This window comes from Sus scrofa, chromosome 14 (genome assembly GCF_054392235.1).
Source record: "Sus scrofa isolate SSC_HxYL_T2T_F1_AM1 chromosome 14, Sscrofa_HxYL_maternal_Yorkshire_Landrace_v2.0, whole genome shotgun sequence".
In the NCBI taxonomy this organism is placed as follows: domain Eukaryota; kingdom Metazoa; phylum Chordata; class Mammalia; order Artiodactyla; family Suidae; genus Sus; species Sus scrofa.
This window is the reverse complement of record NC_139396.1, coordinates 70,713,136-70,740,993: the sequence shown is the minus strand read 5'-3', so window position 1 is coordinate 70,740,993 and position 27,858 is coordinate 70,713,136. Positions and strand designations below refer to the sequence as shown.

General features: G+C 42.7%; 1 protein-coding gene and 1 long non-coding RNA gene across 20 annotated transcripts in view; both read right to left on the bottom strand.

The window, feature by feature from the left end:
* The window catches only part of SPECC1L (sperm antigen with calponin homology and coiled-coil domains 1 like), a 131,326-nt gene that overhangs the window by 11,045 nt on the left and 92,423 nt on the right, over window positions 1–27,858 (bottom strand). The gene's annotated exons all lie outside the window — the stretch shown is intronic.
* On the bottom strand, window positions 17,454–26,143 carry LOC146396671 (uncharacterized). Its single transcript, XR_014826014.1, has 3 exons — window positions 25,914–26,143; window positions 24,112–25,199; window positions 17,454–24,072 (listed from the first exon to the last, which is right to left on the bottom strand). It is a non-coding gene; the product is annotated as an uncharacterized LOC146396671 (long non-coding RNA).

Here is a 27,858-nt window from a genome sequence, read left to right as displayed (position 1 = left end):
ACACCAGATCCTTAATCCACTGCACCCCAATGGGAACTCCAGCCTTGTACAGACCATAATTCAAGCAAATCAACCATGTAAAACTAAACATGATTCAACTGGGAAGTTCAAACTCTGTCCAAATGTGTGATGACACTGGGAATCAGCCAGGTGGGGCTCCAGAGTAAGAGCTGTGGCGGATGAACCTGGGGCTGGGAATGTGTACCAGAGTGTTATTCCACTCTTCTCATCACTTTAGTGTATATTTGAAAATTTCCATGAAAACCGAAACAACCTACAATTCAACAACAAACAATCCAATGGCCCAAAAGTGAGAATTAACAGATAACCTGAACACACTTCTCCGAAGCTGACAGCTCAGTGCCAGAGAACCACAAATCAGAATTAAAATGACACCGACCAGGGTGCACAGAAATCCTAAAAACCAGAAATATCAAATGCTGGTGAGGATGCAGAGAGGACGCCATGCTGGGAGTGTGAGATGGCACAGCTGCCAGGAGAAGGGGAACGGTTCCTTGTAAGTTAAGCCAGAAGCACTGTGTGATCCAGCAAGTCCATAGAGAAAAGAACTGAAAATGGATCTGGAAACAAATACCCGCACAGGAGTGTTCACAGCACAACAGCTGGTCAGTGGGAACCCCATCACTGTCTACCAACCGAAAAATGGATAAACCAAATGGGAAACATACAGAGAAGGGAGCAGTTGTGAGTCATCAAAAGGAACGACACAGGCTATGGGGAAGCTGAACCCTGAAACATTATTGAGTGGACGTAGACACAAAGGCCACATGTTACATGACCCCATTTATATGACACATCCAAAACAGTGACATCCAGAGACAGAGCAGGAGAGTGGTCGTCAGGGGCTGGGGGATGGGGGTAGGGAATGACTGCTAATGGCACGACAGGAAGTTCTGAACTAGACAGTGATGATGGATGCACAACATGAATGAACTTAATGCCACTGAATCACAGACTTAAAAAAGGCTAAGATGGGAAATTTCACATTATGTGTGCAGCTTTATTAGCAGCTTAAGAGCTAGCTCTGCCTTTTCTAAATTTCATTGAGCTTCGGCAGAGGTTATTATTCTCAAAATGCAATTTCGACCAAAGGAGACTCAGTGATCCAAGCAGCACCTTCTCTGGTGGGTGCCCTGGGGAGGCCTTGGGGTGAGGTGGTCAGAAGTGTGCCCTCACATCAGCCCCCAGCCACTCCAGGAGGTGAGGGTCCAAGGGAGGAAAATCCGGGACAGTCTCCTTCAGTTTATTCTTAGGACAAAGTTACTGCTCTTGTACTCAGAATCTGAAACAGACGTACACAGTATCTTCTGGGTGGAGCGGGTCTTGAAGGCCCAGGGGAGCAGCTCTGACTCCCAACAGGACCCCTTCCAGTCCTCCTTGGGCAAAGGCCCCTCAGTCTCTGCTGCAGCTTCTGGGGACAGCTCTCAAGGGCACTCCTCCGCCTTGAGTCCAAGTTACTCCCTTACTGGTATGAAAGCTACAGAGCAGTGTGGGAGGTACTGTGGAGTTTAGGGTCCCGTAGACCTGGGGTGGCTCCTTACAGCTACAGGTATGGGCACAGTTTAACTTGGAGAGTCTCAATTTTCTCATACATGAAATGAAAAAACACACCCAACTGTGAAGATTAAGAAGCCACTATCTGTAAGGCACAGGGACAGGCCCTCCAGCCCCTCCCCTGCCTCCTAAGACACTCCTACCACACAAACAAGCATAGGACAGGGTGGCCACGCTGGTTTTGAGTCCATCCTCTTCAGTCAATACCCCAGACCCTCAGGACCCTCCATTTGGACCAGACATGAAGAACTGATGGCTCTGTGAGCAGCACTTTCCTGTCCTGGGACCATCGTGCCCACTGCCCAGAGCAGCACTGTGTGGCTATCTTCCCCTCAGGGCAGCTGTTCTCCACCAAGCTCTGAACAGAAACCCTGGAGCACTCTCAGGTCTCCGCCAGGTCTGCCCGATAGCTGCTTTAAGAGAACTCTGAAGGGAAGCAGAGAAAACCCAGGGGAAACAGCCAGAGTATCTGAGAGCTCCAGCACATGAAAAAAGTTTCAGCTTCTGAATATGAGGGCTGCTGAAAATAAGACAACACTTTATACAGCAAAAAAGACAGGTTAAATTTGAAAAATATAATTTATGCAAAAAAGGAAACTACCACACAGAGGCTGCAGCACACTATCAATCCAACTGGAGTGAATGTTTAGACCATAGCACTGGTGGGGACCCTGGCCGGAAGGGTACAGTATGCTACATGTCACACACAGACACAGACACACACACACACACACACGCCCACACCGGCACACTCACCTCTGGAAGCACCAAAACAGAAGGTAGGCCTGGAAGGACCATGGGTCTAATGCGTCCGTCTGACCCAGGCAGCCCAGGAGTGAAGGGGCTGCAGTCCTGCAGCTGCGTGGGGAGGAAGCGATCTCAGGAAAGAGCTGCTGGGACAGCGCGCTCACCTTGAGATGAACTGGCTTGACTGCCTCTGGCAGAAAACCACTGCTCTTTCAAGTCTGTCAGTGGATTCGTTTCTGTAACTACCTGGCGCCATTCTGGCAGAGGGAAAATGGCAAAACCTCTAAAAAGGGGAAGGCAGCTGCAGTGCCAGCCTCCACACTTCTCTCCAGCCTCGGCTTGATGGTTTACTTACTTGCCCCTTGAGGACAGCAAGCAGAGGGAAGCGGGGGAAACACCTTTCTCTGGCCCCCTGGAAAAGGAAGTGACACGCCCATGTCTGTTCCACTGGGCTTCTCAACTCCTGGTTCCTTATTTTCTTGGCTTTATTTTATATATGAGTTGGCTATTTAGTATAAAATACACTAGGATGCAGCCAGAGAGAGAGCATGGAGGGGTACAAGGTCGGTAGAAGTATGAAGACCATGTAAAACTGACTGCTATGTCCACAGTGATCACAAATCTGAGTCACACAGAAGGTGGTCTCATGCCCAAGAAAAAGCTTTTTTTTTTTTTTTTGTTTAGGGCCGCACCCACAGCATATGGAGGTTCCCAGGCTAGGGGTTGAACTGGCACTACAGCTGTCAGCCTACGCCACAGCCACAGCAATGCAGGATCCGAGTCACGTCTGCAACTTACACCATAGCTCACAGTAACGCTGGATCCTTAACCCACTAAGTGAGGCCAGGGATAGAACCTGCATTCTTATGGAGTCTGTATCGGGTTCTTCACCTGCTGAGACACAACGGGAACTCTGGAAAATAACTATTTTCTTTTTCTTTTTAGCGTCGCACTAGTGGCATATGGAAGTTCCCAGGCTAAATAGTGGCCACAGCAACACCGGATCCAAGCTACATCTACCACCTATGCTGTAGCCTGGTGGCAACACCAGATCCTAACCCACTAAGTGAGGTCAGGGATCGAACCTGCATCCTCAAGGAGACTATGTCAGGTTCTTATGAGCCACAACAAGAATTCCAGGGGAAATGAATTCTTGCTGATATACAAGACATAAGTGAATCTAAAAATAATTATGCTCAGTGAGAGAAACCAGACCCCTCCCCAAATTGCATACATTCTGATTCCATTTACACAAAGTTATAAAATATGCAAACCCTACAGTAACAGCAGATCAGTGGTTGCCCCGGGACAGTGGGTGGCTGGGGATGGCACAACGAAGGGAGGACAAAGGAGCATGAGGATACTTTCACAGGTGTGTATATTTATCGAAAGCCATGAAATTGTAAAATTCAAACACGTGCAGTAGTAGTGATCACTTTGTATTATACGGAAATACCAAACACTGTGTTATGCATCAGTAATACACAGTGTTGTGGGTCAATTATATTTCAAAACAGACAAATGCATAGAAAAAGAGATCACGTTTGTAGTAATCAAAAGCGGGGGTGGGGGTGGGAGGGAATTGGAAGGTACAAACGTCCAGCTTCAAGATAAATAGTAGGGATGTAATATAAACAAAATAAATATAATCAACACTGCCATATATTATACATGAAAGTTGTTAGGAGTAAATCCTAACAGTTCTTTCTCATCACAAGAAAAAATACTTTTCGGAGTTCCCGTCATGGCGCAGTGGTTAACGAATCTGACTAGGAACCATGAGGTTCCGGGTTCAATCCCTGGCCTCGCTCAGTGGGTTTAGGATATGGCATTGCTGTGAGCTGTGGTGTAGGTTGCAGATGCTGCTCGGGTCCCACATTGCTGTGGCTCTAGTGCAGGCCGGCGGCTACAGCTCCGATTAGACCCCTAGCCTGGGAATCTCCACATGCCTCGGGAGTGGCCCTAGAAAAGGCAAAAAGACAAAAAAAAAAAAAAAAACAAAAAAAACCCAAAAAAAACGTTTCTCCTTCATTTTGTATCTGCACAAGATGATGGAGGTTCACTGGACTTACTGCAGTAATCATTTCATGATGCATGTTGAGTCATTAAGCTATACACTTTTTTTCCCCCCTCTAGGGAGAAAAGGCAAAAAGACCAAAAAAAAAAAAAAAAAATTTACCCAGTGCTATAGATCAGTTCTACCTCAACACATCTGTTTAAAAAAAAAACACAAGTACATCTGGATTTATTTAATCCTTTCAACTTATCCTTGGTGTCTCAGGGTTATATAACTGAATGTCGTGCAGGGCTAAACCATGGAGGAACCAGACCCATGCCAGATCCAGGGCAGAGCTACTGGGAGGCGCTATCTCTGGACGCCTCGGGCGGGCTCCTCTGGTGATGGAGCAGGACCCTTTGCCTATTCACCAACCACCACTGCTCCACCCAAGTTCCTGCTCAACTATGGAAGCAATGCTCCTTTCAAATCATTACCAGGTTCTGCCAGGTCTGTGTCACCTTCTTAAGCAAAAGAGAGTCCCTGTGGCAGACTGGACTCTTCAGAAACAGCCCTGGTGACATTTCTGGGCTGCATCCTCTTCAGAGACTTGCTGCACCTACCACAGACTGCCTCCCTCCCCTAGAGCTGGGCAGGCAGAAGGGATGCTACACAAACTTTAAAGCCCAGGTCACAAAAGGAGAGAGGCTGTCACCTGTCCCTCTGCCTTGAGGAAGCCCAGGCCACTCGGAGAGGCTGCACGGAGGTTTCCAGTCACGGCCCCAGTCAAAGTGTCAACCACCAGATATGTGAGGGTAGGAGCCTCCAATGCAGCAGAGATGAAGGATCTTTTCCTTGCCCCACCCAGACCTACCTTTATGAGTGAAGTCAAAGTCCTGATTATCTGGCCATCAACTCTCGGGGTGGTGCTTGCTACACAACAGGAGATGAGCAGACCAGCCTGCTTTCTCCTGGATCAAAAGAGCCCATTCGGAAAGGAAACCAGTTTCTCTTCCCTCTTAGAGTGTCTTTATAATAACCTGCTTCTACGAAGGAAGAGGTCACCCTAAATCTCCCAAATGACCTCTGGCTAAAGGCATTCGCCAAAAGCCAGAGTATCGTGTAGGTAATGAAATTAACTTGTCAAATTTCTGTCTTTCTTTTTTTCTTTTTAGGGCTGCATCTATGGCATACGGAAGTTTCCAGGCTAGGGGTCAATTCAGAGTTGTAGCTGCTGGCCTATACCATGGCCACAGCAACACCAATCCGAGCTGCCTTTGCAACCTATACTACAGCTCGCTGCAATGCTGGATCCTTAACCCACTGAGTAGGGCCAGGGATTGAGCCACATCCTCATGGATACTGCTGAGTTGGGTCTGTAACTGCTGAGCCACAATGGAAACTCCTAACCTGTCAAATTTCAACTCCTCCATGGACTTAATATTGTTGTGCTGGCATCTTATCCAAAGTCAATGTAGCACAAGAAGAAAAAACAGGCTTCTCCTGACACAAGGAAGAAAAGGACTATGCATGCTATTTGAGATGATATATAATGATTATTTGACCCAGACAATTTAATGATTCTGCTTTTAGCAAAATAATTAAGCAGCCCTTGAAAATGTTACTTATCTGATTTCTCTTCTGGTTCTCAGCATTACTCATATAATGAAAGGACCAACTTACTGGAAACTTACTGAAGAATCTGGGGCAGTGCTGGGAGGTAGGCTGGGCTGGTAGCAGGAGCCTGGGGCTGGGTGTTGAAAGACTCTACTTTGAGGTCTCAGGCCACAGGCCACCCTGCCGCCTTGCAACTGCCCGCCTGTGGAGTGGAGGCCCCAGCCTCATGATTTCTAGGGGCCATCTCGTCTGACTTTCTCCAACTTCTGCAAACAGGATTTTGGATGCTGACTCAGGAGAAACAAACGCAAACCTGACACAAGTACCTCGAAGCTAACAAGAGTGCTGGTGATCACACTATCCATCAACCATACCCAGTAGGCTTCTCTGTCCTCCATGGAAGTTACTGGGGAAGAAGAAAGGGCAGAGCAGCAGGATCCAGAGTTACGAAGCCACAAGTCTACTCTGTTGGTGACGTCATCCGAGAGGCTGCTGCTGCTGCACGCAGACCACAGCTCCACCAGGGAGCTGGAAGCTCACCATTCCTGAGCATCTTTCCAAATGTATAGGCTGAGTATGGCTCTGCAAGACACCCACTATCAGAAGGGCAGGAACCAATATTTGAGAACCAGTGCCATGTGGGACTCTCCACTGTCACTTGTACATGAAACTGGTGTCAGCCGGAGGGAAGCCTTAACTGAATGGTGTCACCTACCTCACACTAAAACAATGATCAAACTAATTTATTTCAATGTCACTAAGCAATTAACTTAAAAAATTACAGCCTTGACATTTCTGGAAATAGATGTTAACAAATTATGTTTAAACAGAACACAAGAAGTCCACTGTGATTCTGGGAAAACTTTGTTTCTCAGCTCCTATGTTTGGCATTAAAAGGAATCCCCTGAAAACAGGAAACAGTTCTTTCACTCCATGGTGACTGCTGGGCGACAGTCTAACTTCCACTGTGAGGGGTGGAGCCTGGGATGCAGGCGCTGTACTCCCTGGTGGCGCCTGGCAGACTTGAGTGTCCTGCCGGCCTCTTCGAGCTTTCTACATGGGGACGTTGTGTCATCAGGTCAGAGAATGACTAGACCAGCAGTTTTACTGCTTCACTAGAGAGAACTTGTGAGTGCATGTAAGCCCACATAAAGAACGGGTGGGACCACAAATCTGGCCATTCTTTTCCCCTTTGTTCAAGTATTTTAAAGCCCTGGAACATAGTGATATTTATAAACAATAAGATCTTTCTGTATGGGAACTTAGTTTCCATGCAAAATGACAATGTAAAATAAAAAAACGTAGACTCCCAACCTAGATTTGATTCAGATCAAAACCCTTATCTACAGCCTGCACCTTTTTTATTTTTAACTCTGGAAGCCATTCCTGTGACCTAAGACTCCAGATATAGAAGAGGAAACTAAAGCAACTCTAAGCTGTGCTCTGAGTATGGGGAATCCCAATGCACGATTTTAACTGCACCCTACCTGCTGGCAGAACCCCCAGCTGTGCAAACCTTCCCATTCTGGCGTCCCCAATCCCAGCCCTACCCGAATCACAAAGAGGATGCTAGGAAGGTGGAAGGGGACAGAGACAGGGAAGGAGGGGGAAAGGAGTACTTTAACATTTTCCAAAGAGAATGAAGACCTTCTTAAAAAGGAAGGGGAGTATCCATGACAGTAACATTCCACCATAACCCTTGGACAGAGCAGGGGAGGAGGGTCATGTGTGCAGAGGAAACTTCTCTCTCCCCCAGCCCCTCCTCACACACAGTGACCAAGACGCATCATAAGAAACCTGGGCCCCTGGGGCCAACTACTTCCGCAGAAGCTTCCAGGGCTGAGACCAAGCAATGGCCCAGGGAGATGGCAATACCCAGCGCCCAAGTTGGGCAGGCAGACGAGAGGAAGCAACCCATGAACATGCCACAAAATGCCTGAGAGAACCGCCCTTCTCCTACTTGAAAGAGACCATCCACTCTTTCAAAGGAAGCTGTCAAGGATCAAGCTATTTTTATCTGTCCACTAGATCTCACTCTACTGACTCTCTTTAATCCACGGGAACACACAATTTTGGGAGAATCTGTCACTGCTTAGTGGAAAGGGGCAGGGAAATAAAGAATGATCCCAAAAGATGATTAAGGTAATCTTGAGGATTACTTGGAGGGAGTAGATGAAATGCAATTAGGGAGGGGCACACAGGGGGTTTCTAATGCATTTGTAAAAGTCTGTTTCTTTCTTTCTTTCTTTTTTTTTTTTGGTCTCTTTGTCTTTTTTTAGGCCCACACCTGTGCATATGGAGGTTCCCAGGCTAGGGGTCAAATCAGAGCTGTAGCTGCCAGCCTACACCACAGCCACAGCAATGCCAGATCCGAGCCGCGTCTGTGACCTACACCACAGCTCACGTCAATGCCGGATCCTTAATCCACTGAGCAAGGCCAGGGATCGAACCTGAAACTTCATGGTTTCTAGTCGGATTCGTTAACCACTAAGCCACAACGGGAACTCCTAAAAGCCTGTTTCTTAAGCTGAGTGGTAGATTCTATTTTTCTTATTTCAAATGCACCCGTACTCTTTTTGCATTCTTTTTATGTGATGATTTACTTTTGCAATATTTTATTATTAAAAAGCAACTTATACTCTTAAAAAAACAAAAAACAAAGGAAGCCCTTGCAGCTGTGTCGGAGAAGAGGCTGACAAACCCTCATCCAAAAGACAACATGAGACTGAACAAACCTGTCAAAAAAAAATCACGCCAGGGCCCTGGAAATCAATCCAAGGAACTAAATTCAGAAGTATTACTCATGAAAAGGGACTAAAACTTCAGGTAAGAACAGGAAGAGCCTCAGGCTCTCTTGCCTGAAGCTACTCTTATTACTTTTCTTCTTTTAAGTGTTCTGAAAAACACACTGCATAGGGAGTTCCCCTTGTGGCTCAGAGGTAACAAACCTGAGTAGTATCCATGAGGATATGGGTTCAATTCTTGGCCTCCCTCAGTGGGTTAGGGATCCAGCATTACTGTGAGCTGTGGTGTAGGTCACAGACACAGCTCAGATCCCACGTTGCTGTGGCTGTGCCATAGTCTAGCAGCTGCAGCTCCGATTTGACCCCTAGCCTGGGGACTTTGATATGCCGCAGGTTTAGCCATAAAAAGCAAACAAAAACAAACACCGTTAAGGAATAATTACAACACTGTACTACTGGGTTTACAACAAAATCTAATATATATGATAATAAAAGCAAAAACAAAGAGGGAGGAAACGGTGCTACACTGGAGCAAATTTGCTATAGTAAGCAACTTTCACTAAATTAAGTCGGAAAAACAAGTAAACTGTGATAAGATGTATATTATAATCCCTAGAGTAATCATTAGGAAAATAATTTTTAAAATGGTAATATTCAACTATATGCCACCTACAACAAACATACTAAAAAAATATATACCACGCTAAATGTACTCAAATGAATATCTGAGTGAGTGTATTTATATCAAAGTAGATTTCAGAGCAAAGAATATTACTGGGGATAAAGGAGGTCATATTATAATGACAGAGATACATTTCTCATCATTAACATTTATGTACCTAACAACAACTTCAAAATACACAAAGCAGGAGCTGTGGTGCAACAGGATCGACAGCATCTCTGCAGCAGCAGGATTCAGGTTTGATCCCCAGCCTGGCAAAGTGGGTTAGGGATTTGGCATTGCTGCAGCTGTGGCATAGATCGCAACTGTGATTCAGATGTGATCCTAGGCCTGGAAACTACACATACCAAGGGGTGGCCAAAAAAAAGAAAGAGAATACACAAAGCAGAAACTAGTGGAACTGCACAGAGACACAGAATATCCGCAATGCCAAGTAAAGAGATTCCAATACCCCTCACTCAACAACTGATAGAGCAAAGAGACTGAAAGTGGCTGAAGATACAGAAGATGTTGATAACACACAACCAACCAGCTCTAACTTTACACTTACAGAATATTTTTTTCCCCCAACAACAGAAGAACAGCCTTTTAAAAAAACATACACCAGAATTCCTGCTGTGGTGCAGTGGAAACAAATCTGACTAGTATCCATGAGGATGTGGTTCGATCCCTGGCCTTGCTCAGTGGGTTAAGGATTCAGCATTGCTGTGGCTGAACCCTAGCCTGGGAACCTCCATATGTCATGGATGCAGCCCTAAAAAACAAACAAAACAAAAGAAAACATACAGCATATTCTGGGTTACAAAATGAGTCTCAATAAATTTGAAAGAAATTGAAGTTATAGAGAGTATGTTCTCTGACCACAATGGAATTAAATTAGAACTCAATTTTCTGGAAAATCCTTAAGTGTTTGGAAACTAAAAAACATATATAATCCATTGGTCAAAGAAGAAATCAAAGGGAAATTAAATTAGTAAGTATTTTGAACAGAGCAAAAGTGAACATACAATATATCAACATTTGTGAGATACCACTAACGCAGCACCTAGGGGAAATTTCTAGCAATAAATTTCTATAGCACAAAAAAACTTCAAATCAAGAGAACTACCTTAAGAAACTAATGAAGAGCAAATGAAACCCAAGGCAAGCAGAAGAAAGAGAATAAACTGACCAGAGTATAGATCAGTGAAATAAAATAGAAACAATGAAGAAAATAAGTAAAATTAAAAACTGGTTCACTGAGAAGATAGATTTGATAAACCTTTAGTCAAATTAATCAGGACAAAAGAGAACACACACATTGTAATATGGGGAATCAGAGAAGAGACAATACTTTAGATTCTAAAAATGTCTAAAAGATAATGTGGGAATATTATAAACAACTCTATGTCAATAAATTGAACAACTCAGATGAAATGGACAGATTCTCTGAAAGACACACAACCAAAGAAGAAATATATAACCTGAACAGCACTACACAGATACAAAAGAAATTGGATTTGTAGTTAAAAAACTTTCCCACAAAGAAAACTCCAGACCCAGGTAGCTTCACTGGGGAATTCTACCGAACATTTAAGTAAGAAATAATACCAATTGTACTACTGTTTTTTCAGAGAACTTTCTATGTACCTATTGCCTTTTCCAGAAAACTAAAGAAGAGGGGTGTGTGTGTGTGTGTGTGTGTGTGTGTGGCCATGACTGGCAAAAGTTCCTGGGGCAAGGATTGAACCTGTGCCACGGCAGTGACCTGAGTCACAGCAGTGACAATGCCAAATCCTTAACCCACTGAGCCACCGAAAGAAAGAATTCCTGGAGTTCCCGTCGTGGTGCAGTGGTTAACGAATCCGACTAGGAACCATGAGGTTGCGGGTTCGGTCCCTGCCCTTGCTCAGTGGGTTAACGATCCAGCGTTGCCGTGAGCTGTGGTGTAGGTTGCAGATGCGTCTCGGATTCCGAGTTGCTGTGGCTCTGGCGTAGGCCGGTGGCTACAGCTCCGATTCAACCCCTGGCCTGGGAACCTCCATGTGCTGTGGGAGCGGCCCAAGAAATAGCAACAACAACAACAACAACAAAAAAGACAAAAAGACAAAAAAAAAAAAAAGAAAGAAAGAATTCCTACTGACTCATTCTATGAGGTCAACATTACCCTAATATTAAATCCTATTAAAGACATAAAGCAAAATGCAGACTAATACCCTCATAAACACAGATGCAAAAATCCTAAACAAAATTTTAGCACATCAAATCAACAATACAGAAAAAGGATAATACATCATAACCAAGTGGAATTTTTCCCAGGAATAAAAGGCTGGTTTACTATTAAAAAAAAAAAAATCATCTTAACTATAGATCAAAGAAGAAATGACATGGAAAATTAGAAAATAATGATTGAAAATTAAAGCACAACAAACTAAAACTTATGGGACATAGCAAATGCAATGTTGAGGGGACAATATATAGCTAAAAACTTTCTCTTAAACATGAGGAAGTAAGAACTCAAGGAGTTCCCACTGTGGTACAGCAGATTAAGGATTCAGCTCGGTTGATGCTGAGGTGTGGATGTGATCCCCAGTCCTGTGCAGTGGTTAAAGATTCCGAGTTGTGGCAGCTGTGGCTATGTCGAAGCTGCAGCTCGCATTTGCTCCCTGGCCTGTAGACTTCCATATGCTGTGGGTGGGGCCAAAAAAAAAAAGAGAAAGAAAGAAAGAAATCAACAAACTATCTGACGGTACTGTAAGCAACTAGAAAAAGATGAACAAATTAAACCCAAAGCTAATGGAAGGAAATAATAAAGATTAGAGCAGAGATAAACAAAATAAAGAGTAGAAAAACAGAGAAAAATCAATAAACACAAAAGTTGGTTCTTTGAAAAGATCAATGAAACTGATAAACCTTTAGCTAGATAGACTAAGAGAAGACTCAAATTACAAAGATGAGAAAGTGGAGGCATTACTATTGATTCTACAAAAATAAAAAAGATTATAAGAGAGCACTTAACTGTTTACGAGCTAATTGGGTAACCTAGATGAAATGGACAAATTCCTAGAAACACAAAACCTACAAAGAATGAATTATGAAGAGGTGAAAAATCTGTATAGACCTTTAACTAGTAAGGAGACTGAACTGGTAATCAAAAAACTCCTGATAAAGAAAAATCCTCAGAGTTCCTGCTGTGGGTAGAAAGAATCCAACTAGTAACCATGAGGAAAACGGGTTCAATCCCTGGCCTCACTCAGTGGGTTAAGGATCTGGTGATGCCATGAGCTGTGGTGTAGGTTGCAGACATGCCTCTGATCCTGCATTGCTGTGGCTGTGGCACAGGCCGGCAGCTACAGCTCCGATTTGACCTCTAGCCTGGGAACTTCCATTTGCCACAGGTGTGGCTCAAAAAGGAAAGGGGGAAAAAAAAAAAAAAAAGAAGAGGATAAAAGAAAAGAAAAAAATTACTTGCTCTCAAAGTGAGGCAGAGAAACCACAAGAAAATAAAACTACAAGAGTTCCCATTGTGGTGCAGCAGAAACAAACATGACTAGTATCTATGAGGATGTGGGTTCGATCCCTGGCCTCACTCAGCCGGTCAAGGATCCAGCATTGCTGAGGGCTGTGGTGTAGGCCACAGACGTGGCCCAGATCCTGTGTTGTGGTGGCTGTGATGCAGGCCAGCAGCTGTAGCTCCAATTTGACCCCTATCCTAGGAACTTCCATATGACACACATGCAACCCTAAAAAGGAAGGGGAAGGGAAGGGAAGGAAGAAAGAAGGAAAGAAGGAAGGAAGGAAGGAAGGAAGGAAGGAAGGAAGGAAGGAAGGAAGGAAGGAAGGAAGAAAGAAAGAAAGAAAGAAAGAAAGAAAGAAAGAAAGAAAGAAAGAAAGAAAGAAAAGAAAACTACAGAGAAATATCCCTTAAGAACAATGTTGCAAAAATCATCATCAAAATATCAGCAAACCAAATTTGACTGCATATTAAAAGGATCATACACCATGACCAAATGGGATTTATTCTTGGAATGCAAGGATGGTTCAACATATGAAAATCAATCAATGAAATACACTATACAGACAGAATGAAGGAAAAAAACCACATGATCATTTCAATTGATGCAGAAAAGGCATTTGACAAAAATCTGGCTTCTAATCCTGATTTTATAAAAACAAAAACAAAACACTCTCAGCAACCAAGAAAAAGGGAACTTTCTCAACCTGATTAAGGGCATCAACAAAACCCAGAGCTAACATTACTCTTAATGGTAAAAGACTGAATGCCTTCCCCCAAGATAGATGTCAGTAAACTATGGCCTTTTTGCTTATTTTGACTGAAATACAGCCACATCTTTTCATTTATGTATTAACTATGGCAATTTCAAGGTGCAATGGCAAAGCTGAATAGTTTCAACAGAGATCTATAACTCCCAAAATCTAAAATATTTACCATTTGGCCTTTTATGAAAAATTTTGCTGAGCCCTGCCCTAAGTCTAATAACAAGATCAAGATATCTGCTCCCACCACTACTATTCAATATTGTTATTTTAGTTTCTAGCCAGTACAATAAGGAAAGAAAATGGAATAAAAGACATCTAGATTATAAAGGAAGAATTAAAACTGTTTTTAGTCACTGATGGAAAAATTGTCTGTGTAGAAAATATGATGGAATTCGTATTTTTTTCATTTTTCAAAAAGAAAGCCTCCTGTGATCCCCCCCTAAAAGAAACCATTATTCTGACATATATTAGACTAATCCTGCCACTTTTCGGCTTCAATTAAACTGAATCACAATTTGCACTCCTTTAAATCTGGCTGCTTTTGCTCAATATTATCTGTGTGAGAGTCAACCAAGTTGTAATAGTTTGTTCTTTTTTGTTTCTATACCATACAGTACTCTATACCACAATTATTTATCCATTCACTTTGTCTTTTTAGGGCTGCACCCATGGCATATGGAAGTTCCCAAGTCAGGGGTTGAATCGGAGCTGCAGCTGCCAGCCTACACCATAGCTCACAGCAATGCTATATCCTTTAACCCACTGAGTGAGGCCAGGGACTGAACACACATCCTCATGGATACTAGTTTGGTCAACCCGCTGAGCCACAATGAGAATTCCTATCTATCCACTTGATGAATATCTGGGCTTCATCATGTCTTAACTCTTACCAAGATTGGGAACCTCGGAGTTCCCATCATGGCTTAGTGGTTAATGAACCCAACTAATGTCCATAAGGACAGGGGTTCAAACCCTGGCCTCGCTCAGTGGGTTTAGGATCTGGCATTGCCGTGAGCTATGATGTAGTGGTGTAGGTCGAAGACATGGCTTGGATCCTGTGTTGCTGTGGCTCTGGCACAGGCTGGCAGCTACAGCTCCGATTAGACCCCTAGCCTGGGAACCTCCATATACTGCTGGTGCAGTGCTTAAAAAAAAAAAAAAAAAAAAAAAGACTGTGAACCTCATAATGAAATACGTAAGTATAGCTTTCCCAACTTTTTTTTTTTTTTTTTTTTTTTTGATCTTTTTAAGGCTGCACATACAGCATATGGAGGTTCCCAGACTAGGGGTCAAATCAGAGCTATAGCCACTAGCCTACACCACAGCCACAGCAACACCAGATCTAAGCCACATCTGTGATCTACACCACAGCTCACAGAAACACTGGATCCTTAACCTACTTAGCGAGGCCAGTAACTGAACTTGTGTCCTTATAGATATCAGTCAGATTCATTTCTACTGAGCCATGACAGGAACTCTGCTTTCCCAAATTTTGACCAGTGTTTGCACAGTGTATCTTTTCCCATTCTTTTTACCTTCAATCTATCCAGTTAAAGTGTAGCTCCTGTATGCAGAACAGCATTGGGTTTGTTGTTAATAATCTAAAAATCGGTCTTTTAACTGTAATACTAAGCCCATGTACATATAACGCAATTGTAACATACCTGGGTTTAAATTTACTTCTTTATCCTTAGTGCTTTGTTCTTTTTCTCTCCTCTCCTGCCTTCTTCAGTATTAATCAAGTATTTATTATTACTCCATTTCTCCCTCCTCCATTAACCTCCTAATTTTCCATTTTTTATTATTGTTTTAGTTGTTACCAATAATATAATTAAAATTTTTCTAGGAGTTCTCTCGTGGCTCAGCAGGTTAAAAATCCAGCATTGTCACTGCAGTGGCTTGTGTCGCTGTGCTGGCGCTAGTTCTATCCCTGGCCCAGGAACTTCCACATGCCTCAGGTGTGGCCAAAAATAAAAGAACAAAAAAAGAAAAAATATTCTAGCAACTCTGTTTTTAAAGGTAAAAAAGATATATAATATATTTTATTCACTCTAATATACTTAAAATGATAACTTCAATATGTGTCAATTATCTTGGTTTTTCTATTTATTTTTTCAGTATCAATATTTTCATTTTTTGTAATTTATATTTTGGCCATGGTTGTGGCATGTGGAAGTTCCTGGGCCAGGCATCGAATCCACACCACCACAGCAACCTGAGCTGCTGCAGTGACAATGCCAGATCCTTAACCTACTGAGCCATAAAGGAACTCCTGTATCAGTATTTTTTTTGTCTTTTTTTTTAGGGCCACACCCATACCACATGGAAGTTCCCAGGCCAGGGGTCGAATCGGAACTACAGCTGCTGGCCTACACCAGAGCCACAGCAACACCAGATCCGAGCCACGTCTGCAACCTACACCACAGCTCATCACAGCAATGCCAGATCCTCAACCCACTGAGCGAGGCCAGGGATCAAACCTGCAAACTCATTAACCACTGTGCCACGACAGGAACTCCCAACTGTATCAATATTTTTAAATGAGATGTTTTACATTCTTTTTCCCACATACTAAAATCTGATCTATGTTTTACAACCACAGCACATTTCAATTTGGATGGGCTACATTTTAAGTGCTCATTAACTGTATGCAGTCAATGGCTACTCTACTGGATACTGCGGACCTAGAGATTCATAGTATGTGACCCTTAACTTATTAATATCTACCAAAAATTAGGAATTTTATAACTTTCTGAACAATACAAAGACCTTACAACATTTTAATTATATTCATTGCTCCACTGACCTTTACAGCCATTTTTGTCCTATATTTTAAACCAAATATATCTTTTTTTCCCCTCTTCTTTTCTATTATGGTTTATTATAGGATAGTAATATAGTTCCCTGTGTACACAGTAGGGCCTTGTTGTTTATTCATTGTATATATAATATTTTCATCTGATCATCTCAAATTCTTTCTAAAAATGATTTTTATTTTTTCCACTATACCTGGTTTACAGTGTTCTGTCAAGTTTCTACAGTACAGCAAAGAGAGCCAGTCACACATACATATATACATTCTTTTTCTCACATTTTCCTCCATCATGCTCCATCATAAGTGATTAGATATAGTTTCCAGTGCTATATAGCAGGATCTCACTGATTATCCACTCCAAACACAATAGTTTGCATCTATTAAATAAGATATTTTTTTATACTGCAGAGTCAATATTCATTTATTTTACCCATACACTTACTCCTTCTGTAATTTTGTTTCCTTATGGGATTAATTCTTTTCTGCTAAAAGAATTTTCTTTTTTTCTTTCAGAGTGGGCCCATTGATGATAAATTGCTTTCGTTGATCTACTGAGAAGTTGTCAGTCTTATTACTCCTCTGCAGCTAATATCTTTTTTCTCTATTTTATGATTTTTTTCATTGACTTTCATTTTTGGCAGGTTTTTTTTTTTTTTTTTTTTTTTGGGTCTTTTTAGGGCCACACCCATGGCATATGGAGGTCCCCAGGCTAGGGATCGAATTGGAGCTGTAGGTGCTAATCTATGCCACAGCCAAAGCAACACCAGATCTGAGCTGTGTCTGCAACCTACGCCACAGCTCACAGCAATGCTGGATCCTTAACCCACTGAGGCCAGGGATTGAACCTGCGTCCTCATGGATACTAGTCAGATTCGTTTCTGCTGAGCCATGATGGGAACTCCCTGGCAGTTTTACTATGACACTCCTGTCCTTCCCTCTTCTCCCAGGACCCTAATAACACTGTTAAACAGTCTACTATACTCCATGTCTATGACACCTTCTTATGTATTTTTCAACTTTTCATCTCTCAGTGCTTCATTGCAGAGTCTACAATTCACAAATCTTTATTGTATCTAGCATGTTGTTAAATGCGTGTATTGGAGTTCCTAATTTCAGCAATTATATTTTTTAATTCTAAAATTTCCAGCTGATTCTATCTTATAGATGCCGATTCTCTGGTAAAATCTTCTATCTCTTCATCTATTTTCTTAAACACATCAATCAGTTATTTTAAAGGCTTCATCTCAGAGTTCCAGTATCTAGACCACCTGACTTTGCCCCTAATTACTCATTATTTCCATTGATTTTCAGTCATTTAATCATGTTTACTGGCATGTCTGGTAATTCTGATATAATGCAAGACACTGGGTATCCAAGTGTAAAGGGCTGGATGATGTCATCTCCCTACAGAGAGGTTTTAAGTTTCTTCTGGCAGTTGATCACCTTGACGCAGCGGGTAGAAGTTCTGAAGCTGAATTTCAAGCTAGCCTCTTCTAGCCAATCTTCTTTTGTAAGACACAGTTCTTTTGAGGTCTCTACTGAACTCCCAGAGTGTCTGCCAGGGTCACTGCTCCTTGGCTGGCCTTGGACTCCTGATTTGTCTCTTTAGTACCAGAAGAACAAAAGCTGTGCTAAAGTTTTTATCCTCTTGGAGGCATCTTTCTGGTGAATTTCTCCAAGTCCATCTCTACACATCTGAGCATGTGACAAATACCTCGAGGACAAAAGCTCGCTACACTAAGATGGTCTCCTCCCCAGGATTTAGGTAGGACCCTCAAGTCTCAGCTGCCTTCTAGGTAGCTCCAAATTCAAATTTTAGTTTTCCTCCTCAGTAACTCTGAAACAAGCTCTAGATCACCACTTTCTGTTTGGTCTCTGCCCCATGCCAGGAGCTGGCAATCACTCCAGGAGCTGAAAAGGGCAGCCTAAATAGGAGCTCAACTCAGTGTGATTTCTTACTCCCTGCAATTTTGGCTTCTGCCAAATTTGACCTAGCTGTCTTGGTTAGTCCCCAGTGCCTAACCAAGACACACACACACATTTTTATATATACATATTTATATTTTAAACAAAACAGAAGTTCTCAGCAGTTTCGTCTGATAATCTATCATAACCATATACAGAAATCTATACTAAGTTTTAATTATTGACGCATATTTTACTGACTCATCCACAAGCTTCCTCAAATAGGAAGTACCTTTCTATTTCCCGATTTCTGCTTTAATAGCCAGCATACTTGTTGGCACAGAGCTTAGTATGTATTTGGTAAGTTAACTGTTGTTTTTAGGGCTGCACTTGTGGCATATGGAAGTTCCCAGGCTTGGGGTCAAAATAGAGCTGGAACTGCAGGCCTACACCACAGCCACGGCAACACTAAATCCGAGCTGCGTCTGCAACCTATGACACAGTCTGCGGCAACACCAGATCCTTAACCCACTGAGTGAGGCCAGGAAACAAACCTACATCCTCACGGACACTATGTTGGGTTCTTAACCTGCTGAGCCCAACGAGAACTCTAATAAGGTTATTTTTACATTAGGAAAAATTGCTAGAACACAAGTAAAGCAAGCACATAAAAACATCCCTTTTAAACTATGAAGTCCATCAATTCTTCTGATTCCACTAACCTCCACTAAGAATCATACAATCTTTTCTTCTTCAGTACAAGCACTAATGAACAAATCCCTCAATAAAACTGTGCATTCTTAATGTCTGAGATTAAATTACCTCAGGCAATACTAAAAGCTTTTGCCCATTTATTAAAACTATTTTGTACTAGATTAAGTGATTTCATTATCCTTTGGATTAACTAATCCATCTCTTGGCCTGGCATTTTATCAGAAAACAATGAGATTTCAAAATAAAGCTTTCTTAAATTAACCTTTAGAGGCTCCTTGATTGTATTCAATTAGATTTTCCTGGAACAAGAAAACAACGGTACAACAGAAACTGTTAAATATAAAATTTAGAACCAAAGAAAAGTATACTGAAAGTATGAGTTATCTTCCTTATTACCTAGTTACTCTCATGCTATCAATCTTATACTGTTGATCCCTAAAGGCCAAAGAACTGGAGGAGCTGCCTGGGGGAAGCAGAATGTACAGAGGTGATGAAATAGCAGCAGAGCATCACTTCTCCTCAGAACACTGAAAAATTATTCGAGTAAATTATATATATATAGATTAATTTTATTTATTTTGTTAGTTTTTCTTTTTATGGCCACACCTGGGGCACATGGGGGTGCACATGGAAATTCCCGGGGTAGGGGCCGAATTGGAGCTGCGGCTGCCAGCCTACGCGGCAGCCACAGCCACAACAGATCCAAGCTGCATCTGCAACCTGCTCCGCAGCTTACAGCAGCACAGGAGCCTTAACCCAATGAGCAAGGCAGGGATTGAACTTGCATCCTTCTGGATACTATGTCAGGTTCTTCAAGAGCTGAGCCACAACAGGAACTCCATTTAAATTAATTTTAAGGAGTTCCCGCCGTGGCTCAGTGGTTAACGAATCCGACTAGGAACCATGAGGTTGCAGATTTGATCCCTGGCCTTGTTCAGTGGGTTAAGGATCCGGCATTGCCGTGAACTGTGGTGTAGGTTGCAGACACGGCTTGGATCCCGTGTTGCTGAGGCTGTGGGGTAGGCCGGCAGCTATAGCTCTGGTTAGACCTCTAGGCTGGGAACCTCCATATGCTGCAGGAGCGGCCCTAGGAAAGGCAAAAAGACCAAAATAATAATAATAATTTTAAAATACAACTGTATACAAGCTGAGGCACTGATTTTTAAAAAAAAGGAGTTCCCATTGTGGCTCAGAGGTTAACGAATCCGACTAGGAACCATGAGGTTGTAGGTTCGATCCCTGGCCTTGCTCAGTGGGTTAGGGATCCGGCGTTGCCGTGAGCTGTGGTGTAGGCTGCAGACGCGGCTCAGATCCTTTGTTGCTGTGGCTCTGGCGTGGGCCAGCGGCTACAGCTCCGATTCAACCCCTAGTCTGGGAACCTCCATATGCTGCAGGAGCAGCCCAAGAAATGGCAAAAAGACAAAAAAGAAGAAGAAGAAGAAGAAAACTTGATCCTTATGGCAACAGTTGTGAAGGTTATCTGTGATGCCACAAACTCATGGCATAGCCTTGAGGGGGTTATTTATCCATGGAGGGTTCAGTCTCACATTTGTAAACTTGACAGTAACTCAGATCGTCAAGTCCCCTTCAATGGTAATATTCTAGTATTCTAAAACTTCAGTGAATAATTGGTAGCAGGGTGCAATTTAAAAGAGAAAAATGTATTTGTCAGATAAAACCCAAACTCACAAAGGCTTGCTCTGTAATGGATGGTTAATGAAATTACAGTGATTAGTACAATTATTTTAGGATGACTCTTCGGAGAGTCAGAGGAAGATGATATGAGTTCAGAAAATCTATCTCCATTGATTAGACAGCTCCTCAACATTATTGATGTGCTTGAGGCTTGAGAGTGGAGAATGTGCTAAGTGTCACGTACCAGCCCCTGCTCTAGTGAGTGTCATAGCCCGCCCTCTCTTGCTGACTGTGAGAAGCCACAGACCAAGGGACTGGTCCCACACTGCTGGCTTCGAAGGACGGGTACGTTCATCCGTACTTACAGCTAGATAAGGAAAGGGCTCTGGCACTTCTTACGTGGCTCTTGACAAATTAAGGGCTCTATCAGATATATCTTTCAGCTTAAAAAGATTACGCATATAAAATTATGTCCAATTTTAACTCACAGACCTTGAAATAAAAGAACCAGCATCCTATCTACTTTTAAACAGCAAAACAGATATCAGTCTCACAGGAAACAAAAGCCAGACAAACACAAAAGCTCTATGTAGACATCATTACAGAAGTGTCCATAGGAAGTAAGGAAGGGAGGGGGTGGGTCTGTAGCACAAGACTGTCCAACGTACAAAAAGGTTTCTATTTATGTATGGTTAACCATTTCTGTTTTGCATTACACTTCCTCTTGTGTAGTAAGTACACAATTAATTAAAAAAAAACCGTAAAATTATTAATGGAGCTTCTTAAGGAACTGATTTGTGGTTTTTTTAGCCTAATACAATGTACCTTAAAATCACACAATCAGAAAAGTTAAGTGGGAAGGAACCAAGAGACATTAGTTAAATCTTCGATTTAATGCTTGAATTATCTCAATCAACCTGTTCCTTAATTAATCAAATTGACACATGGTGAGGCTCCATAACCAAAGGAGAGGAAAATTTTTTTTTTTTTTTTTTTTGCTTTTTAGGGCTGCACCCTTGGTTTATGAAAGTTCTCAGGCTAGGGATCTAATTGGAGCTACAGTTGCCAACTTACATCAGAGCCACAGCAACGTGGGATCCAAGCCAAGTCTGCGACCTACACCGCAGGTCAGAGCAACGTCGGATCCCCGACCCACTGAGCAAGGTCAGGGATCAAACCCACATCCTCATGGATACTAGAAGGATTCGTTTCTGCTGTGCCACAACAGGAACTCTGAGAGGTACTTTCTAATCATCTAAAATCACTCAATTTAAGTAGTGGTCTCGGAAAATTTAAAGCTTATGTTACAAGATGACACCAAATAACACAGAAAAACAATATGTTAAAAATCTATTAAATGTGTAGCATATGCTAGAAAATGTTCATGACTATCTCATTTAAGCCTCCATTTTACAGAGGAGGAAACTGACGCCCAGAGAGGCTAAGTAATTTGCAAAAGGTCATGTAGTAAGAGGCAGAGCTGACACTCAAACCTTACCTGACACTCAAGAGCCATGTCTTAATCACTACTCCATGTGTGATTCTCACAGTGGCGTCTATGGACCAACTGCAACGCTTATAAAAACACAGATTCCAGAGTCTGCATCTCTCAGATCACAAATCTTGAAGGGTCATCTGTACTCTTCCTACACTCTTCATGGGTTTTACATACAAGCTTGAGAACCACAGTTCTAACAATGAACCTCCAAGGTACCCATGACATTCAACATACAGCTCAGTCATGCTGCTTTGCCACATGCAGGGCCTTCTGCTGGATGCTGGATGGCAAAGATGGGCCCTATAGGGAGCTTATCATCTCGAAAGGAAGACACATCCGCAAACTGACAATGTCAGTACCCTTGGAATACACCCTACGGAGTTCTATAACACAGGGAAAATGAACCGTAGATACCAAGACTCCCCAAAATAGGCCCTGAAATTTGTAAAGCACTTTGCCCTGGACTGGGCTCAAGTCAAGGGAAAACTAGGCTCCCTGGGATCTGGAGCAGGGGCTGGGGGGGATCACACATGAGGGAAGCGTCCTTGTGAGGTGCAGCCGGCAAAAGCAATCCGAAATTCTGCACAGATGCTGACACGGAAGCTGAAGGAGCAGGCACTCCCCGGATGGAAGGGGACACGGTGAGAGTGCTGAAGAGCCAGCAAGACTACACAAGGGCCAGGCCAAATGTAAGGGGTCCTGTTCTCCACACTAAGGATTTGGAGCTTTAACCAAATGCAAAGGAGAAGCAGTTTAAAGAGAAATAACCAGATCACAATTTCAAAGCACTCTGGCAGCCAGGTAGAAGATGGAAGGTGGATGAGAAAAATCACTTAGGTCCATGCAAAACCTCCTACACAGGGTGCACAGCAGAATCACCTGTGACAGCCACGACAACCAAACACCCGTTAGCAGAGGGTCAACCAAAGTGGGACTTCCATCCAGTGAAATGCATTTTTTTTTTTCTTTTTGGTCTTTTTAGGGCCACACCCTTGGCACACGGAAGTTCCTAAGCTAGGGGTCCAACTGGAGCTGCAGCTGCCAGCCTACACCACAGCCACAGCAACGCCAGATCCAAGCCACATCTGCGACCTATACCATAGCTTACGGCAACATCGGATCCTTAACCCGCTGAGAGAGGCCAGGGGTTAAACTGAGTCCTCATGGATACTAGTTGGGCTGGTTACTGCTGAGCCACGATGGGAACTCACGGCTCAGCAGAATTCTGTTCAGTCCTAAGAAGGAGTGGCATATGGAGGACTCGCTACAACACAGACAAACCATGAAAACATGATGCTGGATGGAAGAAGCTGTCCCAAGGGGCTCAGGCCGTTTAACATCCAGAACAGGCACAGCTATGGGGATAGGAAGTAGCCCCACGGCTGCCTCCTAATAGTCACAAACACAAGACTCCCTTCCAGACTGATGAATACACTCTAAAACTGATTGTGGTGATAGCTGCACAACTCTGTGATTACATGAAAATGTACATTTTTAAGTGCAAGCACTGTATCTTAAGTATTTCTCAATAAAAAATGACATAAAGGAAAAACATTAAGGGTTTATTAATTTATGTTTGCGATTTCAGCCCTAGATCAAACTGGGATCCACCTGCACTGACGTCTGTGCTGTCCGCAAAGCTGGGGTAGCAGTCACCCCACTTTCAGGCACGGAGCACTGAGGTCTCTCAGGCCAGAGTTTTACATTTGGTGTCTTTCACTTGGCAGAACGGTTCAAGATTCACCCACATAGCAAAACTTCCAAACCATGAACAAAGGAGCTCTCCATTTACTTAGATTTTAATTTTTTTCCACGTGTTTTGTAGTTTTCAGTGTACAAGCCTTGTGTCCCTTTGGATAAATTTATTTCTAAGTCTTTTATTCACTCCCTTTGGATAAATTTATTTCTAAGTCTTTTATTCACTATGCTATTATAAATGGAAATGTAGTCAAGTTCATTTTGGGAATTTCAATTGCTAGTATGTAGAAATGCAAGTGATTTTCACACTGGACTTGTATGCTGCTACCCTGCTGGACTTACTAGCTCCAGAAGCTTTTATGTGAATTCTTGAAGGTTTTCTAGGCAGCAATCATGTCATAGATAGACAGACATAGTATTACTTCTTCCTTTTGAGTGCCTTTCCTATCTTTCTCTTGCCCAACTTACCCACAGCAAACTTCCAGTAAAATGTCCAATGGAAGTGGTAAGAGTGGACACTCTTTCCTGGTCGGACTCTGGGGGAAAGCACCTAGATTCTACTACGAAGTATGATGGTAGGTGTGGGTTTTTTATAGATACCCGTTCTCAGGTTCCTGCCTATTCCAAGTTTGTCAAGTGTTTTTATCATGAATGGGTTTTGAATTTTGTCAAATACTTTTTCCTGCATCCACTGAGATGATTTTGTGGGTTTTTTCCCCCCTTTTCCATGACATGCTATATTACTTTGATTCATTTTCATATGTTGAACCAACTCTGCATTCCTGGGATAAATCCCACTTGGTCATAGTGCACATTTCTTTTTATTGCTGGACTCTGCTTGTCAGTATTTTATTCCTTTCTGCAGAAGGAATACTGGTCTGTAGTTTTCCTTACTTGTGATGTCTTTTTCTGGCTTTGTTATCAGGGTAATACTGGCCTCACACAATGAATTTGGAAATGTTCTCAATTCTATTTTTGGAAGAAAGCGAGAAAGATTAATATTAATTCTTCCTTTAAATGTTTGGTGGAATTCACCAGTGAAGCCATCTGGTCCTGGGCTTTTCTTTGTTGAAAGTTTTTTGATTACTAATTCAGTTTCTCTAGTTGCTTTAGGTCTATTCAGATTTTCTTTCTTCTTGAGTCAATTTTGATAGTTTGTGTATTTTGAGGAATCTGTCCAATTCATCTAGGTTATGCAATGTGCTGGTGTATTGTTCACAGTATTCCCTTTTAATCCTTTTCATTTCTATAAGGTCATTAGTAATGTTCCCTCTTGTATTACTGATTCTAGTAATTTTAGCCTCTTCTTTTCCCTTCTTTAGCTAAAGGTTTGTAGATTTGCTGATCTTTTCAAAAAACCACGACGGAGTTCCCGTCGTGGCTCTGCAGAAACAAATCTGATAGTTTCCATGAGGACACAGGTTCGATCCCTGGCCTTGCTCAGTGGGTCAAGGATCCGGCATTGCTATGACCTGTGGTGTAGGTCGCAGACACAGCTCAGATATGGTATTGCTGTGGCTGTGGCTGTGACCGGCAGCTACAGCTCCAATTCAACCCCTAGCCTGGGAACCTCCATACGTCGCAGGTGCTGCCCTAAAAAGACAAAAAAAAAGAAAAAACAAAACCAACTCTGGTTTCACTGACCTTCTCTACTGATCCTTCTATTCCCTCTATTTCTGCTTTAGTCTTTTTTGTTTTGTTTTGTTTTGTTTTTGTCTTTTTGCCATTTCTTTGGGCCGCTCCCGCGGCATATGTAGGTTCCCAGGCTAGGGGTCTAATCGGAGCTGTAGCCACCGGCCTACGCCAGAGCCACAGCAACTCGGAATCCGAGCCGCGTCTGCAACCTACACCACAGCTCACGGCAACGCCAGATCCCTAACCCACTGAGCAAGGGCAGGGACCGAACCCGCAACCTCATGGTTCCTAGTCGGATTCGTTAACCACTGCGCCACGACGGGAACTCCCTGCTTTAGTCTTTATTATTTCCTTCCTCTGATTGTTTTACACTTGGTCTGCTCTTCTTCTACTTGCTTCAGGTGAAAGGTTAGATCACTGATTTGATATTTCTCTTCTTTTTAAAAGTAGACATTCACAGCTATGAAGTTCCCTCTGAGAGCTGCTTTTCAACTCCTCCCAGTTTTGTAATGCCGTGATTTTTCCTCCTGTTATTAATTAAAATTTTTCTGTATAATTTCAAGCTTTTATTGTATTTTATTGCTTTTTAGGGTCACACCTGCAGCACATGGAGGTTCCCAGGCTAAGGGTCTAGCCAGAGCTACAGCTGCCAGCCTACGCCACAGCCACAGCAATGCCAGATCTGAGCCAAGTCTGCGACCTACACAGCAGCTCGCAATCCTTTAACCCACTGAACAAGGCGAGGAATCGAACCTGCAACCTCATGGTTTCTAGTTGGATTCGTTTCCACTGTGCCACGATGGGGACTCCTCAAGCTTTTAAAATGTAGTGATAAGTCAACTATAATGGAAAAAACAAAAGTCATATAAACTTAAAAAATTTTTTTATTTTTATTTTTTTTATTTTTTTATTTTTTGTCTTTTTGCTATTTCTTGGGCCGCTCCTGCAGCATATGGAGGTTCCCAGGCTAGGGGTCGAATCGGAGCTGTAGCCACCGGCCTATGCCAGAGCCACAGCAACGCGGGATCCGAGCCGCACCTGCAACCTACACCACAGCTCACGGCAACGCCGGATTGTTAACCCACTGAGCAAGGCCAGGGATCGAACCCGCAACCTCATGGTTCCTAGTCGGATTCGTTAACCACTGCGCCACGACGGGAACTCCAAAAAATTTTTTTAAATAAAATGTAGTGAGACTTGTTTTATTACTCATTATACCATCTATCCTGGATGTGCTGCGTGTATCTAAGAAGAATGCACATTGTGCTGCTGTTGGATACAGTCTTCTATCGATGTCACGTAGGTCTAGTTAGTATATAGTTCAAATACATAGTATATGGTTCAAATCTTGTAAGTCCTTGCTGATTTTCTATCTAGTTGTATCTCAATCATTTACTTTTACTTTTGTTAAGCAATTATCTTGTAAGTGTACAGTTCAGTGGTATTAAGAATATTTACACTATTGTACAGCCATCACTGGCATCCATTTCCAGAACCTTCTTCATTTTGTATAACGGAAACTCTGTACTCTTCAAACAGTAACTCCCCACTACACCTTGCTCCCCAGCCCCTGGCAACACCATACTACTTTCAGTCACTATGAATCTGGCTATTCCAGGGACTTCATATAAGTGGAATCATATAATATTTATACTTCTGTGCATGACCTGTTTCATTTAGCATAATGTCTTTAAGGTTCATCCAGCTGTGGAACATGTTAGAACTGTTTTTCTTTTAAGGGCTGAATAATGTTCCACTGTATGTATCACAGGGAACAATATTCAATATCTTATAATAACTTAAAATGGAAAAGAACTTGATAAAGTTCCCGCTGTGGCGCAGTGGAAACAAATCTAAGAACCATGAGGTTGTGGGTTCGATCCCTGGACTCAGTCAGTGGGTTAAGGATCCGGTGTTGCCGTGAACTATGGTACAGGTCACAGCCATGGCTCAGATCTGAGGTTGCTGTGGCTGTGATGTAGGCCAGCAGCAACAGCTCTGGTTAGACCCCTAGCCTGGGAACTTCCATGTGCCTAGGGCGTGGCCCTAAAAAGCAAAAAAAAAAAAAAGGGGGGGGGGAGAAGGAATTTGAAAAAAATTATGTATGTATCGGAGTTCCAGTTGTGGCACAGTGGAAACAAATCCCACTAGGAACCATGACGTTGCAGGTGTGATCCCTGGCCTTGCTCAGTGGCTTAATGATCCAGCATAGCTGTGAGCTGTGGCACAGACTGCAGATGTGGCTCAGATCTGGCATTGCTGTGGTTGTGGTATAGGCCAGTAACAACAATTCCGATTAGACTCTTAGCCTGGGAACCTCCATATGCCACTGGTGCA